General features: G+C 43.3%; 1 long non-coding RNA gene across 1 annotated transcript in view; it reads right to left on the bottom strand.

The window, feature by feature from the left end:
- The window catches only part of LOC310698370, a 758,866-nt gene that overhangs the window by 64,301 nt on the left and 677,959 nt on the right, over window positions 1–16,606 (bottom strand). The gene's annotated exons all lie outside the window — the stretch shown is intronic.

A 16,606-nucleotide genomic window follows, 5' to 3' on the forward strand; every position in this document is an offset into this window, starting at 1 on the left:
TAATTAAACATTAGGGCTAGCCCCCAAGTCAGTTCAGGGCCTGGATCCAAGACTGGTCAGAGTAGACAGGGTTGGATTGGGTGCTGAAACATATTGGGTGGAGGAGAGAATGCACCATTGAGAGAAAGTCATAGTGGTTTTTGCAGCAACAAGAAGAATGTATAGTGGAACTCCTGCTTTGCCAACAGTTTTCCCCTCTTCACAAATGGAGAGGGAGATTCACACTATCTTACAGCTCCTGTAAAGTGATTTTTTTAAAAAATATATACATATAGAACAAACCCAAGAACAAAACTCAAAGCAGCATCAGTTTAAAAGCCAGCATAACAGTTTTAGTAAAATTCAGATTGAAGCAGAATGGAGTTTCAAGACTTTGTGTGAAAAGTTACAAAGATGGGGCCATATATATCGAACCTCCATTACGAGAAAGTTCCACTATGGGGCCACAACTGAAAATGCCTTCTCTATCATGACAGCCTGGTGTCCATGGATAGCAAGCCTGCAAGCAGTGACCACTCATATGTCCAATAAAAATGTATTTCTCTGGCTGCTCAAGAGTTTGATTAAAAGCCTGCAGTTTCCCATATTTGAGGAATGATGCCCTGAACTCCGGTTAAGTATCTCCAAACAATTTGGAATATTATACATCTCTGCTATCTTCTTCCAGAACTAGAATTCACTCAGAATGTTGAGTACTTCTCTTGCTCCTGGCCATTCTTTATGGCTCTGCTTCAGATGTGTCAGAACAAGGCTTACTTCTTTTATTGTGAGATGGTGATAAGCAAGGTGGAAAGGCACAGTGTGTTCAAGGGCAGAGCAGACCAACGACTTTACAAGGAGGTCCAAGTGCTTCCTCTCAATGGAGACTTGAGTGGGAAAGGGACATAAGGAGTAACAAATGCAACACTTTATATTGTGAGCAGAGAGGAGGCATAACTGTTAGCTTAAAAATGCAAGCCCAACTTCTCCGGCTCATAATCTTTGCTCAAGCCATAAGAAGCACAGTTCTATTCATTAATGAAATTCTGGTTCTGCCGGTCTCTTGCAATAATCACTCATTGAAATCATGCTCTTTAAATAAATGAAACAGTGTAAAAATCATAAATGGTGTGTCCCAAGGAAGCTGAAATGTTCCTTCATTGGTGTGGGCTGTGTCCCTCCAGTTTTCAATGCTTATTTTTTAGTCTTTTCAATTTTTTTAGGTAGTAAATTTGCCTGGTGCACCCCAACTGCCTTGATGGGACAAAACTCCTTTGACCCCACTCACCTCTGAGGTGAATTTTTTTTTGCTCCCCACCCTCCACAAAACTGTATTCAACTGCAGCCCCCTTCCTCCTGCTCCATCAATGAATGGGGAATAGAAAAACAGGCCTGGTTGGGAAAAGCAGGGTTGCATGAGGAGGCAGCTCTTCTCCAGACTGGGTAAACCCAAGAGAGGAACAACCATATCCCTGCTCTGTGAGAGCTTCCTGCATGCTAAGCATTCTGTCCCCCCCCCCAGCAATTATGTTGGACTGGTCAATGTGCATAATTCATTCCAGATGAATGTGATATTGGTAATTTGATAAAAGGTGCAAACTGCTATATTTGTCAAAGGTAATGTAAGAGGAAGACTGTGAGCATCCTATATATTTCTTCTTTCCCACCCTTTCCATAACACACGCCCTGCTTTATATGCTTAGATTGTGATATCACCATTAATCTTTGTGTCTTATTCGGGAAGCTCTCAGTTATGGGAGGAGTGTTTCTGCATCCTAAAATGCTCCTCCCAGTTCCGTGAAGCCCCCCTCCCCATGTGATCTCTCCGTAAATAAAGTTGAGGAATTTGGCTGGGTTCACAGAGCTGCTGCTAAGGCGGATGCTCTGGTGCGTGTGTGTGTATAGGTATGTGCGTGTGTCCTGCGTGTGATGCTATTTCATCCTCCTGGAGCCTGCAGTGCTAGAAGCGGCGCGTCTATTCAGCATTCTGTGCCTCCGGCTTCTTAAAAGAGGGAAGCGACCAGGGCGCTTACACCATCTCAGACCTCCTGCAAAATCTGCCTTCAGTATATACACAGGGAAAAGGGAAGGAACAAAAACACACAGACGGACAGAATAGCCTTGGAAGTAAGCCGTTGCTAGCCCTTGGAGGGACCAAACAGTGTGTGCATATATCCATATCTATATGTCCAAGTAAGGTAAGTGTGACATTGCTATGATTGATCAGACCACGTTATTTTACCTGGACGATGAGGGGCGTGGAGGGGTGGCTGGATGTCTCTTTATTTAAATGCAATAGTGGCTATTCCCCGATCCCTCCTCTCCCTGTTGTAGAAATGGAACACAAAGCACGTGTGATCCTTTTCCAGAAAACCTATAATCGCGAGTTGATTTCCTGCAGAAGGAAAGCCTAGGCTGATCAAAGGATTGGAAAGGACATAGGAGCGGGGGTGGTGAATGGGAGTCCAACCCCATTCAAATGTGCCTTTTGTTCGGGTTGGTGGCGTTTCGGATCTTCCCCTCCAGGAGCGTCGTCGGTTGTAAGTTGCGACGTTGCATTTCTCTACAGTATTCAATTACCGCAAGCCATCGCCTCTTTGCATACAAGTCAGGCGGAGAAGGGAGAGAGCTTCAGCACCTGGACAGCGGCAGCGGCTTCTGCATAGGAATGCCCGCGGCCAGTTAAGACTTAATGGAAGATTTATCAAAGCTCTGCTGATGACTCTGAGGCGCTCTCACATACGTTGAAATTCAGCAGCAGCCTTTTGTCTCATCTGCAGCCCGAAACGAAAGCTTCGCCCTTACTCGAAAGTAAATCCTTGCTTTCAATAGGGGCTCATGCCCAAGTAAGCCAGCGAATTTAGGATAGCAGGCTTTCCTTCTTGCACTAACACACATAGGAAAAAGCATCCATGCACAGCCATATGCACTCAGCACACACTTTATGTTGTCCATTGTTGTTATTACACTGTATTAATGTAATTATTATTTCCCAAAGTGGTTTTAAAAGCTTGCAGACGAATGGGTAAATCACTGTACCATGATTATATTGAAGGCCATTTCCAAAATTATCCATTGTCTGCATTGGAATTAAGACTGTAATTGGTGCCGTGAAGTGACCTGCTTCAGGCAGCACCACAAATGAGGAGGTGGGGATAAATGAAGGCAGGAATTGGTGCAGAAATACTTTTCAGAGTGTTAGCCCTAGCGTGGCTGGTGGTGCGTTCAGGCTCTGCTTGAGGCAGCGAAAAGGTCTAGCACAAGTGGAAAGCAATTCCATGTTCATCATGTGTAAGGGACAGCATTTTCCAACAGGTGTACATTCAGCAAACAATATGTGTGCATGTCTGTGTGAAGATCCTCACTTGTAAGTCTGCCTGTGCTTTCAGACTTTTATGCACTGTTGCATTCACTCCTACAGTGCAATGGTAATTTATGTGATGGTGAGCAAAAGGCAAAAATGTGCCACCTTATGCATCTTATCATTTCCTCTCTGCCTCCCTTCTCAGGTACAGGTCAGATAGAATATAGCTTAAACATATATTTTCTAAAATCAGACACAGAGAGAGATCTCGCTTCAGGCTTCCTGGGGATGGGAAGCTTTGTGGAGGCTTTGTTCTTAGTTCTATCAGACTTCAGCTCCAACAGTCTCAAAAGTCGAGGACCAAGTCACAGACTTTCTGCATATCCTGGAAAGTCCAAGTATCATAGCCACTGCAAAGACACACATTATTGCTTTCCACCAGGTCTTGTAAATTCCCCTGTAATGTCTACATTAGTTTTATGCTTGTGTTGGTCATGAACAGTTCCTGGAAAGGAATTGTTTCTTTGAGAATGTCTCTCAAAGAAGTGAATCTGCAAGATGCAGTTTTTAAAGGGAAAGTATATGTACAGTGGTACCTCGGGTTACAGATGCTTCAGGTTACAGACGCTTCAGGTTACAGACTCCGCTAACCCAGAAATAGTACCTCGGGTTAAGAACTTTGCTTCAGGATGGGAACAGAAATCGTGTGGCGGCGGCAGCGGGAGGCCCCATTAGCTAAAGTGGTACCTCAGGTTAAGTACAGTTTCAGGTTAAGAACGGACCTCCAGAACGAATTAAGTTCTTAACCCGAGGTCCCACTGTATATGTATAATTGTATATTAAAGTGGTCCAAAGTGGCACAAGGAATGTCTATGTTATTTGCAACCATTTCAAGATGAATGGCAAACATTCCCCCCTAAAATGGAAATTAAAATGCTTAAGGAATTTACTGTGACTCCTTTCTATGATTTGTTATGGCACAGCAATGCTGTTTCTCTCTCTCCCTGCATGCATGTTAGGCAGCGCAATCAGGACTTAAATTGCAAAGGTTCACAGCAGCACTGAATGGAGCTCGCAAGCCTTTCTTGGCATTAAATAACCCTTATTTTGTTAATCTATGGGCTTATATAGGCATAGAGGTTGAACAGCAAAAAAATGTAAGATACAGTAAGTGTAATGCAGCTCTCTTGTCATTTGACCTTGGAAAATGGAAGGATTCCTGTAAAGATTTCTGCTATGTATGGGAAACACATGGCATATTGCAACATGGACATGTGAAAGACAGGTGTAATTCAGGGGGTTTGTGTCTACTTAGAAGTAAGCCCCATTTATTTCAGTGGGACTTAGTCCAACGTAAATGAATGTAGGGCTGCTGCATTGCTCTGTAGCTGAACAGTACAGTATGTTAGGTTTCCTGTGCTGGGATTAAGTGATTGAACCCAAGCAGATACGTACAATTGCAAGGAGAGCAGATGGGTTTTTTGCCTTAGGCAATTTTCAGAGTGAACACCAAAGATTATAAAGCTAAAGACATTACATAATTGTGAAACTGCTAAATCTGTAAAAGATTGATGAGGCTTTATTAACCTGCAAATTCCTGCAACACAGGAACTGCAGTTCAGCATTATTCTTTTTTATTCATTATTATTGTTTTGCAAAAACTATCTTCTACCTAGGGTTGTCCATTTGCAACCTGGACACTGGTTGCTGTGTCTTCTTCTTTTAAATCTCCTGATTCAGCAGGAAGCATATTATTTTTAAAAGGCAAAAATTTAAAGTATCAACCAAAAAAGGTAAAATGCAGCATAAAACTTTACTTTAAGAAGTATTTTTATTTGTTAAACCTGATTATTCTCAAATATTTTTAGAATACCCAAATATTTGCTCAGTATTTGCCCTTTGATTTCAGTTTCTCCTAATATACACATTTTGTATGGAATGTATACATTTTTGCAAGCAGTTTTTCCTAACGTAATGCATTGTTGTATGCTATTTGCACCCATATACACATTCTTTTGCACACTTTGCCGCGCAATTTTTTGCGCACATTGCTTGGAGAGCTGCATTGCAAAATTCAAGGAAGTGAATGATGGCTCTGTTTCAGTTTGCCTGTTGTTTCAGGAAATTCAAATGAGATAATTTTGCATATGCAAACTAGAAAAAAATTCTCATCCATTGTTACTGGTGATCAAGAATGATGGGAGCTGTAGTCCAACAATAACTGGAGGGCAACGGAAACAGGTTCCACACCTGCCCACTCTTGTCACACTACAACTCTACACTAAGACTTGTCTTATATGAAACAGCTGTAAGAACAAACCAACACTGGCCCATCCAGGTCAGAATTGCACTGCCTGTTCTGGCAGCAGAGCTCCAGGGGCTTAGGCAGCCTGACATTGGAGATCCATGGAGCAGGTGCAGGACCTGAGCCTTCTGCATGCAGGCATGTGTCTGTCACGGAGCCACAGACCCTCCCACTATTTTTTAAAAAAAAAGCTTCTCAAAAATGTAATCTGAAAAGCAATTTAATGTTCCGGAGTGCAACTTAATGAAGTTGTACACTGCCTCGCATTAAGAATAAGTTGAGGCTTATTTGTTAGGGAGGCTAAACTCAGGTAAAGGACCCCTGGACAGTAAAGTCCAGTCAGATTTGATTATGGAGTGCAGCACTCATATCTGCTTTCAGGCCGGGAGAGCCAGCGTTTGTCCACAGATAGCTTTCTTGGGACACATGGCCAGCATGACTAAACCACTTCTTGCACACGGAACACCATGATGAGTGCCAGAGCCCATGGAAATGCTGTTTACCCAAGTCAAAGATGCTGACCACCACACCACCATAGTATCTCAGTATTGTGAATCAACACAGTTGCCTGCCCTTGTGGGTGTGGCTATAATGATGAGCTGATTCTTTTCACCATCATTGTGAAGCTCTTTACTTCTACACTGTGTCTTGATGAAACTGGAGCTGTTTAACATCCTATTGGTTCCTCTTACAATCTTGTCCTGGGAGGTGATGAGTCAGTGCAATCAAAAATCAGTGTTTTTGGATGGAATAAGGAGGCTACAAGGGATCCCATTACCACAACTACATATCACCACAAACACTTTATCTGTAACAACAGTTCAGTGTATAGAATAATTAAATAAAAGAGGAAAATATATAAATTGAAGCCTCTTAGCATTTTGAAAACCAGTTCTCGTTGGATGGTACAAAAAGTGTCAGGAAGAAAAGAGGGAACTTATATTTAAATTATATTTTTGCTGGTATAGTTCTGGGCCTCGTTGGCGGGGAAAACAGCTTTCTGTTTTGAATCAGAGAGATAAGAAGCAAAATTCAAGGTCCTCATGGTGACAAGGAACATAGCTTTAAACAAATATATAGAGATGGGTTTCCTGTCGTACAGACCTGCCTGCGTGCTAAGATCTGCAAAGGAGGCTGTGCAGGCAGTTCTGCCACCCTGCAAGGGTCTGGGGGCAATGGTGCATTTGGGGGGCGGATTTTTCTGTGGTGGTTTTCAGACTGTGGAATGCACTCCTCTTGGAGGTGCATCTGGGCTCATCACTATATACATCTCAACATCACCTTTTCAAACAGGTCTTTGGGTCTGGAGGAGGAGTTGAGAATAGCCCTCCCACTGTAGGGCTGTTCCTGTTTCTGACTGCTGTTGATTCAGTTTAATCTGTGGTCTAGAAATGATTTGAGTATTATATAGTTGTTGTACTGAGTTTTATAGTTAAAAAAGGTAAAGAATCCCTGGATGGTTAAGTCCAGTCAAAGGCGACTATGGGGTTGTGGTGCTCATCTCGCTTTCAGGCCAAGGGCTGTCCACAAACAGCTTTCCGGGTCATGTGACCAGCATGACTAAACTGCTTCTGGTGCAACGGAACACCGTGATGGAAGCCAGAGCACACGGAAATGCCGTTTACCTTCCCGCCGGAGCGGTACCTATTTATCTACTCGCACTGGTGTGTTTTCGAACTGCTTGGTTGGCAGGAGCTGGGACAGAGTAATGGGAGCTCACTCCATTGCAGGGATTTGAACTGCCGACCTTCCGATCAGCAAGCCCAATAGGCTCGGTGGTTTAGACCACAGCACCACCCATGTCCCTACTGAGTTTTATGTAGTCGACCCATTGACCACATAGTGAATAGTGAGCAATAAATAAAATCCTAGAAGATATAAAGTAAGCAAAGGAAAGAGTTGTACATGTCGGCCAGGAGTCATATAGGACTTAGAATTTACCATATGGGGATAATATTGCTGTAGTCAAAGATCTCCAGAAAGGCATTGCATCTGCCTTGAATTCAGAAGCCAGGCAAAGCATCATTCACCTTATCAATTACTATCATTCTTAAGTTTATCCATATATGCTTTTTTCCTCGAGCATTTCCTAGAGTTGGAGGCACTTGGCCTCAAACCTCAATTACCCATGTTCTGCACCCATGAAAAGTACTAATAAGGTTCCCCACCTGCAAGCTTCCTAAATTCAAGGTGGCTTTGGTCATTATTAAAAGAAAACATTGCAAAATACAGTGGCAAAGCATCTAGGTTAACCTTCCTTCTGAAATGTCTTTATTTTTTTGCCATCTTTCTTACTGGCAATGAATTACTCATTTACATCTGTTAACATCAACAGAATGCTAATCCCTAGTAAACAGTCATTATTAGAGCCAAAAATCTCTTTGGATGTGCTGTTAATTAGCAAAACAGAAACCCACTCCGTTCCTTGGAAGTCTGAGTGCCAAAGATTTTTTCATACATATGGTTCATTCCAAATGCATCTAATAAATCCTTATGTTTAGAGGAAGGTGTGGCAGCCAGTCATCAAGATTTGAACAGAATGCTGGTCTTGAAACATTTCAAAGAGGCTACCTGTAAGATTAAGGGTCTGTAGCTTAATGCAAGATTATAGGTTTGAATGCAGTGTTTGTGGTCCACTCCCTGGCTTCTGCAGTTAAAAAGCCTCTCTGACACCTGAGAGAGCCAGAAAGATCGCTGCTGCTTGAGTTCATTGATCACCACTGCTGTTGGTCAGAATAGAGAGTCTAGGATGAGGTGGAAAAGGTGGTCTAAGAGTCACACAGTATTTAAAGCTGCACAAAATATCCACTAATTTCAATATTCACTTTGAAACATTCAGCACAGGACAAAATTACACCCTCTGCTCCCCCCCCCCCCAAAATCAGAATGTTGATGCTATTCTGCAACCTTTTGTTTCCCTGGCTGCTGCGGCTGCTGTTTCTGTGTTCTTCTTATTTGTCCACACTGCCCTGGCCTCACTTGCCCACACTGCCATTGGCTATGGTGTCTTACATTATTAGAATTGCCCCCACCTTATGATTAATAACACATGTGGCATGTTCCACACCACAAAGTGTATCAGCCATATTAACTGACTTGTGAAGAACCGTGACATCACCACGTCAGACTGCAGCTTTAAGAACTTTGACAGCAGTTGAAAGTGAATGTGTTGGCAAATGAGGACAACACCAGTGAGGTCAAAGGAAGGGCGAGAGAGACTAGCTATTTAAAGAAACAGCACAGATGCAGAGCTATTTAGCACAAGCACCCCAAATGTGACTTAAAAATTCGTAGGTTAAAAAAAAAAAGTAGTTCCAGTTCAAGCCTAGAAATGAGCTCAGAGGATGGCCATTTTTCTTCCCCAGAGAAATACGGTAGAGATGGGCATTTTGAGTGTGAGAAGCAACATAGTCCATCAATGACACTGCTGGTGCATGCACTGGGAGAGTTAAGCAAATTTAAAATTCAATACATGGCATGGTGTAATGAGCACATAGGATTAAACACTACAAATCCTCCTAATGAGTTGCTCAGAGTTGCAGGAAGCTGCAAGGCAATTCTGGAAGTTAAATGAGGTGAGTAGGGACTGCCTTGTGTCCCTCACATGGCTCCAGCACATGCACATGGACAGGGCTTGAAGTCTGCGTAGATTGGAGTTTATTGTAGCACTTAAGCTGTGCTACAAAGGAACAAGCCTTCATCTGAGGTCACCGAGGTAAAGGGACCCCTGACCACTGGGTCCAGTCGTGACCGACTCTGGGGTTGCAGTGCTCATCTTGCTTTATTGGCCGAGGGAGCCGGTGTACAGCTTCTGGGTCACGTGGCCAGCATCACTAAGCCGCTTCTGGTGAACCAGAGCAGCACACGGAAACACCGTTTACCTTCCCGCCGTAGCGGTACCTATTTATCTACTTGCACTTTGAGTGCTTTCAAACTGCTAGGTTGGCAGGAGCTGGGACCAAGCAATGGGAGCTCACCCCGTCGTGGGGATTCGAACTGCCGACCTTCCTAGGCTCTGTGGTTTAACCCACAGAGCGCCGTTGATTAACAGCTGGGTGGTGTTTCCTACCTGTCAGAGGTCCACTAGCAGTGGAGAAGCTCAGAATCCAGCCCACTAGTTAGATCCTGTTCCCCATTCCAAGTTTAATGGAAAGGAAAACACACACACCATCCTCAGCCAGTTTGCTGCAATAAAGAACTCAAAATCCTGCACCCACTGAAATTCTAAACTATTGTAACAAAACAATCCAGTTGTGTTTTTCACCTAATTTATGCCTTTTTCTATACTAATTTATGCCTTTTTCTATACATAGGCAACTGTTTACAGAAGTCGCAAGCTATGAGGTCAACTCTTTGCTTCCACATCAAGAGCTCTGGGGTGAAAGAAACACTGGAGCCTTAAAGAGCCATGGAAAGCGAGTGTGCCGAGTTCCAAAAGGAGTGAAGAGAGCAGAGGTACTTTAATATATGCATGGAAGCCACAGTGCTGGAACTGATCATAATATTAACCATCTTTGGAAGAACCAACTTCTGCGCCTCATTGAGGAATCTTTGATTGTGAGCTTCTCTTATGAGTGATGAAACAAAACCCAATTCAGAGTGGAAGAAAACTCAGACAACAACTGTCCACTATGGCTGATGTAAACTTGTTTTCTGTTTTAGCCTTCCACACCATCTTTTGCTGTGAATAAGTTACTACATTTTCCTGGTTAACCATCCAGGACATTAAAGAATAAGAAAGTGGTTCTCAGTTTTACAACAGAATCTTTAGGGAGGGGCTGTAGCTCAGTGACAGAGCATCTGCTTTGCATGCAGAAGGTCCCAGGTTCAATCCCCAGCATCTCCAGATAGGACTACAAATGTGTCCTGTGTGAAACTGGTTGCTGCCAGTCAGTGCAGGCAATACTGAGTTATATGGACAAATAGTCTGACTTGGTGTAACGTGGTCTCCTTTGTTCCAGAGACAATAATACACACCATTTGGACATAAATGAGGTTGGCTGCCAGGCTTGTGTGAGTGACTTCATGAACAGAACTGTGTCCTCCTAAGACGTTGCCTCATGATCATAGGAACTTGCAGCCCGTTTCTTCAAAAGCATCTCTGACTAAAGTGCTCCTACAGAATTCCAATGAGGTCCAAATTCAGTGACACTCCTATCCCTGCCTTTTTGGCATCCAAGGAATATGAGACTTATGCCATCCTGAATGCCACACGGGGTGCTGAAGCCCAACAGACAGAGGAGTCCCTTTCCTCTGCCATTGCACTGATTGTAGTGGTGGCTCTCATCTTCTCTTTGATAAGCATGTCTCTGGTAACCTACTGCTTTCACAAATGGAAGCTGAGGAGCAAAAGACTGCAGAAAGCCCATGAAGAGTATCAGAGAGACCACGAAGAAAGTGGGTTTCAAAGCACAACAAGACTTGTTTCTTAAAGGCAAAACAAAAAATGAACAGCAGCAACCTAAACGTATACGTAATATTTCTGCATTACTGAGAATGTTGTGGGGGGTGGGGGAAGGACTTTCAGAAGATAACATGTGGGTGCAGCAATTGAGTAGTAAATCTCATTCCTTTATCTAACAGGTCCTAGTTGCCAGTGGTGGCTGGTTTCCTTTGGGGCCCATGGGATGGAAGGCAGAGAGGCCCTGACTGGGTAGAGCCAGAGCTGATGATAGACAAAGCCACCTCTTTCTAGTTTTGCCCCATCCTCCTCCCTGTTGGGTTCTGCAAGGGCAACACTGAGGCTGTGTGTGTGCAGTACCTTTAAAGCACACTTTCTCTCAAATAATTATGGGTGCTGTAGTTTCTTAAGGGTTTCTGGGAATTATAAATCTGTGAGGGGTAAACTACAGCGACCAGAATGTGCTTTAATGGTGTGTAGTGCTTACACACCTGAGACTAAGGGAGAGGAAGCCTAGACTAAGGAGGGAGGGAGGCTGGTAGGGGCTGTTTGAGGTTGGTTCGACAGTGCCCTATTCACCCTAATGGTACAGCTTCCACTGCTAGTTGTTAATGCTTAGAATTTTTCCTACCGCCTCTCTCTTATGCTATATTTATGAAAACACACCACGACTGCATTGCTAAGTTTTGTTCTGTTTACTACCCTTTTCTATGGGCTGCAATGTTCAAACTGGACTAAAAAGGAAAGGTCCCATAATTTGCTATAGGGTTACTCTGGAGGAGCTGGTTTGAGGATGGCAATCTTTTATTCATCTCAAATTTGATACCAACATCAAAGAGCTCTAAACTCATTTGCTGCAAAAGGTCGGATCCAGCACTGAAGTCAGGTGTGGCACATCCTGTTTTACCGCCCGAGGTGGAATGGAAAGTGCCACATTACCAGCACCACCCACTTCTGCTGGCACCACTGCCACACCTCTGCCACTGGTGGAGAAGCAATGACTCCTTGTGCTCTGTGAAATCTTGTAAGATTTTGGTGAGCTCTCGTTAGAAAGCAGTGCTGATACTGGCACTGCTTCTCCAGCAGCAGCAGTGCAAGTGCCCTTAGGGGTGCTGCCTCAGGGCTTCCCCCACCTGAGACTGCTGCTTCACCCTGCCTCATGGGCGTACTAGCTCTAACTGAATCACACGTGAATCTTCTGACTTTTCCGCAGCTAAAGGTGCAATCCACCTTTCTGAAACTAGCAAAAGGTTTACCTGATCAAGGATAGCACAAAGGCCTCTGATAAAATAGTTTCGAATGCAGAATTCCACTGATCGTAATGGGAATTCCATTAAACGCAATGGAAGCAAACAGAAGATGGGTGAAAATCCCATTGTAAAAATAAATGAAATGTGTGTTAACACAGATTTTTTCAGAGGCGACACTCAATACAAGGCGAGACATAATTGTAACAAAGAGGATACTGCAACAAAATGTTGCAGTGTAGCTCACCTTCTGTTCAGGATTCCAGCTAGTCCACTCCACACACACACACACACACACACACACACACACACACACTGCTGCTAGCATTCTTTGACCACTAATCATTCTCAGTCCTCCTCCTCCTTCTTTATTGAGTTTATATACCGTCCAATACCCGCAGGTCTCCATTTTGTTTTTTTGTGGTGTGAGGTAGACACACTGGCACCCCAGCAACATTAAATACTGGATTTCTCCATCAATTTCTACAGGCAGCTTTCACATTTTACAATGGCTTCTGAGAGGGAATCAGGAAATGTCCATTCTAGCCAATGAGTTGGCCCTGTCTGCTTTTTTAAAAACTTCTATGTGCCTCTTCCTCCTTTTTCAGCCACTCCATTCTCCTCCTCATACAGTTTTCACCCTCCCTCCCCGCAAGTCAGACAGTATTCTATGGCCACTAGACACGGTTGGCATCCATCTGTCTCGGGAAACATGGATGAGTGTGCCTTTGGCGGTGAAGTCAAACTATTGGAAGGTTACACTGCCTGCTGTGACATGCTCAGTCCACACTGGGCTTTTAGTTGGGAGCAGGGAGAGGGTGCTACCCATCCCTCCCATAGGTGTTGATTTTACTAAGTTTTTTTTTTGGGGGGGGTGTATTTCTTGCAATTCCGCAACCTGCTAACATCTCCCTCTTAAATAAAGGTTTCTAGCTACGTAAGGAGACCTTCTTCCCTTGTTCTTTAAAAAAAATAGTATCTCCATATTGCAAGAGAACCACATAATTTTTAATGGAAAAGGAACATTTAAAAAAAACCAACACACCAAAAACACAAAAACAAATTGTTGTTAATTCTGCTTCCACATATTTTTGAAAACAAGCATTGGGACTTCTTTCACAAGGTGAGAACCTATTTACAAACAAATGAATGTAGATACTCACCTAGGATTAGTGAATTGCTAAAGCCCTAAAGCAGGGGTCGGCAAAGTTTACCTTGCCTGGGCTGGTTCACTCCAGCGGAGATCCCTTTGTGGGCTGGATCGTGCACGTGCCTGTGATTTCTGGTACCTGCGTTTGTGCAGACACAATTTTCGGTGTCTGCGCAGACGCGATTTCCAGCACCGCAAAAGTGAGTCCCTGCGCAGTGTCGGTATAGCGCAGTGTGTAGGGACTCGCCGAGGGGGTGGCTCGTGGGCTGGTTAAACAACCCCCGTGGGCCACAAGTGGCCCATGGGCCTTAGGTTGCTAACCCCTGCCCTAAAGCAAGCAAAGCACCCTCAGGATATAACTACATTTTCAGACCTGACATGCATTAATTTCATTGGAATAGTTTAAAGGCCAGTATTTTAAAACCTATGGCTGGGCCTGGGATCCAAAAGAACAGGCATCTATTCCACATGTTAAATAGAACTTTGGGCTTCCACTTCAAATAGCCAATATACACAACAGAAAATTCTCCTCCCCCTTCAGAATGATTTATTTTATTCATAATCAGACCTATTTAAAACTCATTATGATTAATCAACTAAGATTTACAGTGGTGCCTCGCAAGACGAAAAGAATCCATTCTGTGATTCTCTTTGTCTAGGGGTTTTTTCGTCTTGCGAAGCAAGCCCATTGACAGATTAGCGGATTAGAGGCTTTTAGCGGCTTATCTGCTGATCGGATCAGCTGATAAGCAGCTTAGCGGCTTAGAAAAAGGGGGGGAGGGGAAAAACCAGCAGGAACTCGCAAGACATTGTCGTCTTGCGAAGCAAGCCCATAGGAAATTTGTTTTGTGAAGCACCTCCAAAATGGAAAACTCTTTCGTCTAGCGAGTTTTTCGTCTTGCGAGGCATTCGTCTTGCGGGGCACCACTGTATTTAACTGGTTTGCAACCCTGTTTTCAAACCTAAACCCACTTTACTCTTCATTTTAGCCAAGCTTACAGTGGCATGCTTCTATTTCCATAGCTTACAACATTGACATAATGCATAAGACAGTGACTTGATGTGAGTAGCATACTCAAGAAATTATTTCTAGCTGGAGTGTTGGATATAACATCAGAACAAGTTTTTGACTTTGTTTTTGTTTTAGTAGGGTTTTAGTAGGTAGCATGTATATATAGACATTCAACCATCCTGCTAAAGTATATATAGCTTGCTTGCAATTATCATTAGCTAGTGTATTGCATATTTTTCAATGAGCTGTAAAACTGTGAGAATGATCTAAGTCTTTCTTTGAGGGCAAAAAAATGTGACCATTGTAAAAAAAAAAACCTGCAGAAGGAAACTAACAAAAAAAATATTCAAAACATAAAATGGTTATTAAGAATACTAAAATGTGGATTTAAAAGGCAATTCTTGTTTAATTGCTACAGAGATATTTTGAAAAATGTATTTATGGATCATACACATGATTATAAGTGGGAACAGAAGAACATTATTTTATTACTAAATAAAACAAATATATAAGCAGTGACCACTTATGTCTTTAAGAAGGATACACTTTGAATGTCCTTAGTAGGGCATATTGGTGGCTCAAAACACATTAGAGGAAGTCAGGCTGATGGCACTGGTACCAGTCAACAGGTGGCACACACTTGCCCACTGTGTTCATACAGGAACTCCCAGATCTAATTCAGAGGTGCATAAGCATTAGGGGAAAGCAGCTGAGTCCTGGCACTAGCCCATCACAGAGACGTTAGGAGGGAACAGGAAGTCCTGACAAGGACAAAGAACATACCTTGTGCTTAGGGAACTCATGTTTGGGCTAGGTCTCACTTGCTCTGTGATAACAACCAATCTGACATGAAGCAGGGCACATAGTAGCGGACTGTGCAAGGCTCAATTTAGGAATATAGGAACCTGCTTTAACCCAGTTTAGATGTAATATAGATGAGGATGTAATATAGATGAGGAAACTGAATCACAGAACCATAGAATTATAGCGTTGGAAGGGGCCCTGAGGGTCATCTAGTCCAACTAATGCAAGAATAAGCATGTTGTGCCTTATGGGGATCAAACCTGCTGTGGCCCTCCAAATGTTGCTGGACTACAACACCTATCATCCATGAGCGCTGGCCATGTTGGTGGGGAGACTACACTGGCTGAGTTGGAGTCCAACAACATCTGGAGAGCCACTGGTTCCCCAGCTTTCATTAAAAAAAAAATGAAAGAAAAAGTAACCACAACTTTTCCTCCTGTGGTTTTGCTCTTTTCTCCAATGCATCAGCTTCCTTTTCACATCTCTGTGACCAAGTCAACCCACAATGGTAGAAGAAACAGTTGCCACACAGACAAAAAAGTAAATGTTGGGTTGCTGCTTGTAACGAGAAATGGCATGAGCTTGAAGACGGCCACTTTCTGAACATATGAGCTGTACCCACAGTAACATATGTGTACTTCTGTGCAGTAACGTGTTGTAAAAAGTACATATTAAAAACAGACATTTGTTTGTAACGTTCAGTGGTAGATAAACATGTATTGGATGCAAAAAGCCAAGGTTCAGTTACTGGTATCTGGCAACCATGCCACAACATCAAGGGTATTTTCTTCCTTCTGTTACATGGATGAGGAATATCTTGCTATTACTGCAAGTGAAAAGGGACTATGTGAATATCGTACTAAGATGAGTTGTGCAGAATGTTGCTTGTTCTTGGCATTCATCTGTCTTGGGAGGCAATGGAAGAGTGCATCTTCAGGGGTGAAGTCAAACTGTTGGGAGAGTTACAGCACCTGTTGTGGTTGTACAGATCAATATGAGAGACATGTTTTGTTGCAGCTGGGACAGATGAAGGCATCTGGTTGTGTTGTTGCAGATGCACCATGGCATTTCTTCTCTCTTTGCTCCTCCCAGCAGTCATTCCTACTCTGGTCACTGCTGGATACACAACCAGACTGACTGTCTCCAGGCACTATCATCTGCAAGGGGCTAATGCTGCTAGCCTTCATGTGACACTTGCAGACATCTTTATAACACAGAGTTACTGGTGCTTGAAGCCATCTCCCTGCAGAGCACATCCTTGGGGATCCTTCCATCTTCCATTCTGTGGACATGACCAAGCCAGCATAGACACTGCTGAGACAGAACATGCTGGGAATGTGGGCTTGGGAGAGCACATCCTTGTTTGAAACTCTGTCTTGCCTTGTGATGCCCAAAATCTTCCTG

The sequence above is a fragment of the Podarcis liolepis genome, assembly GCF_965112155.1.
Source record: "Podarcis liolepis genome assembly, chromosome: Z".
NCBI lineage: Eukaryota > Metazoa > Chordata > Lepidosauria > Squamata > Lacertidae > Podarcis > Podarcis liolepis.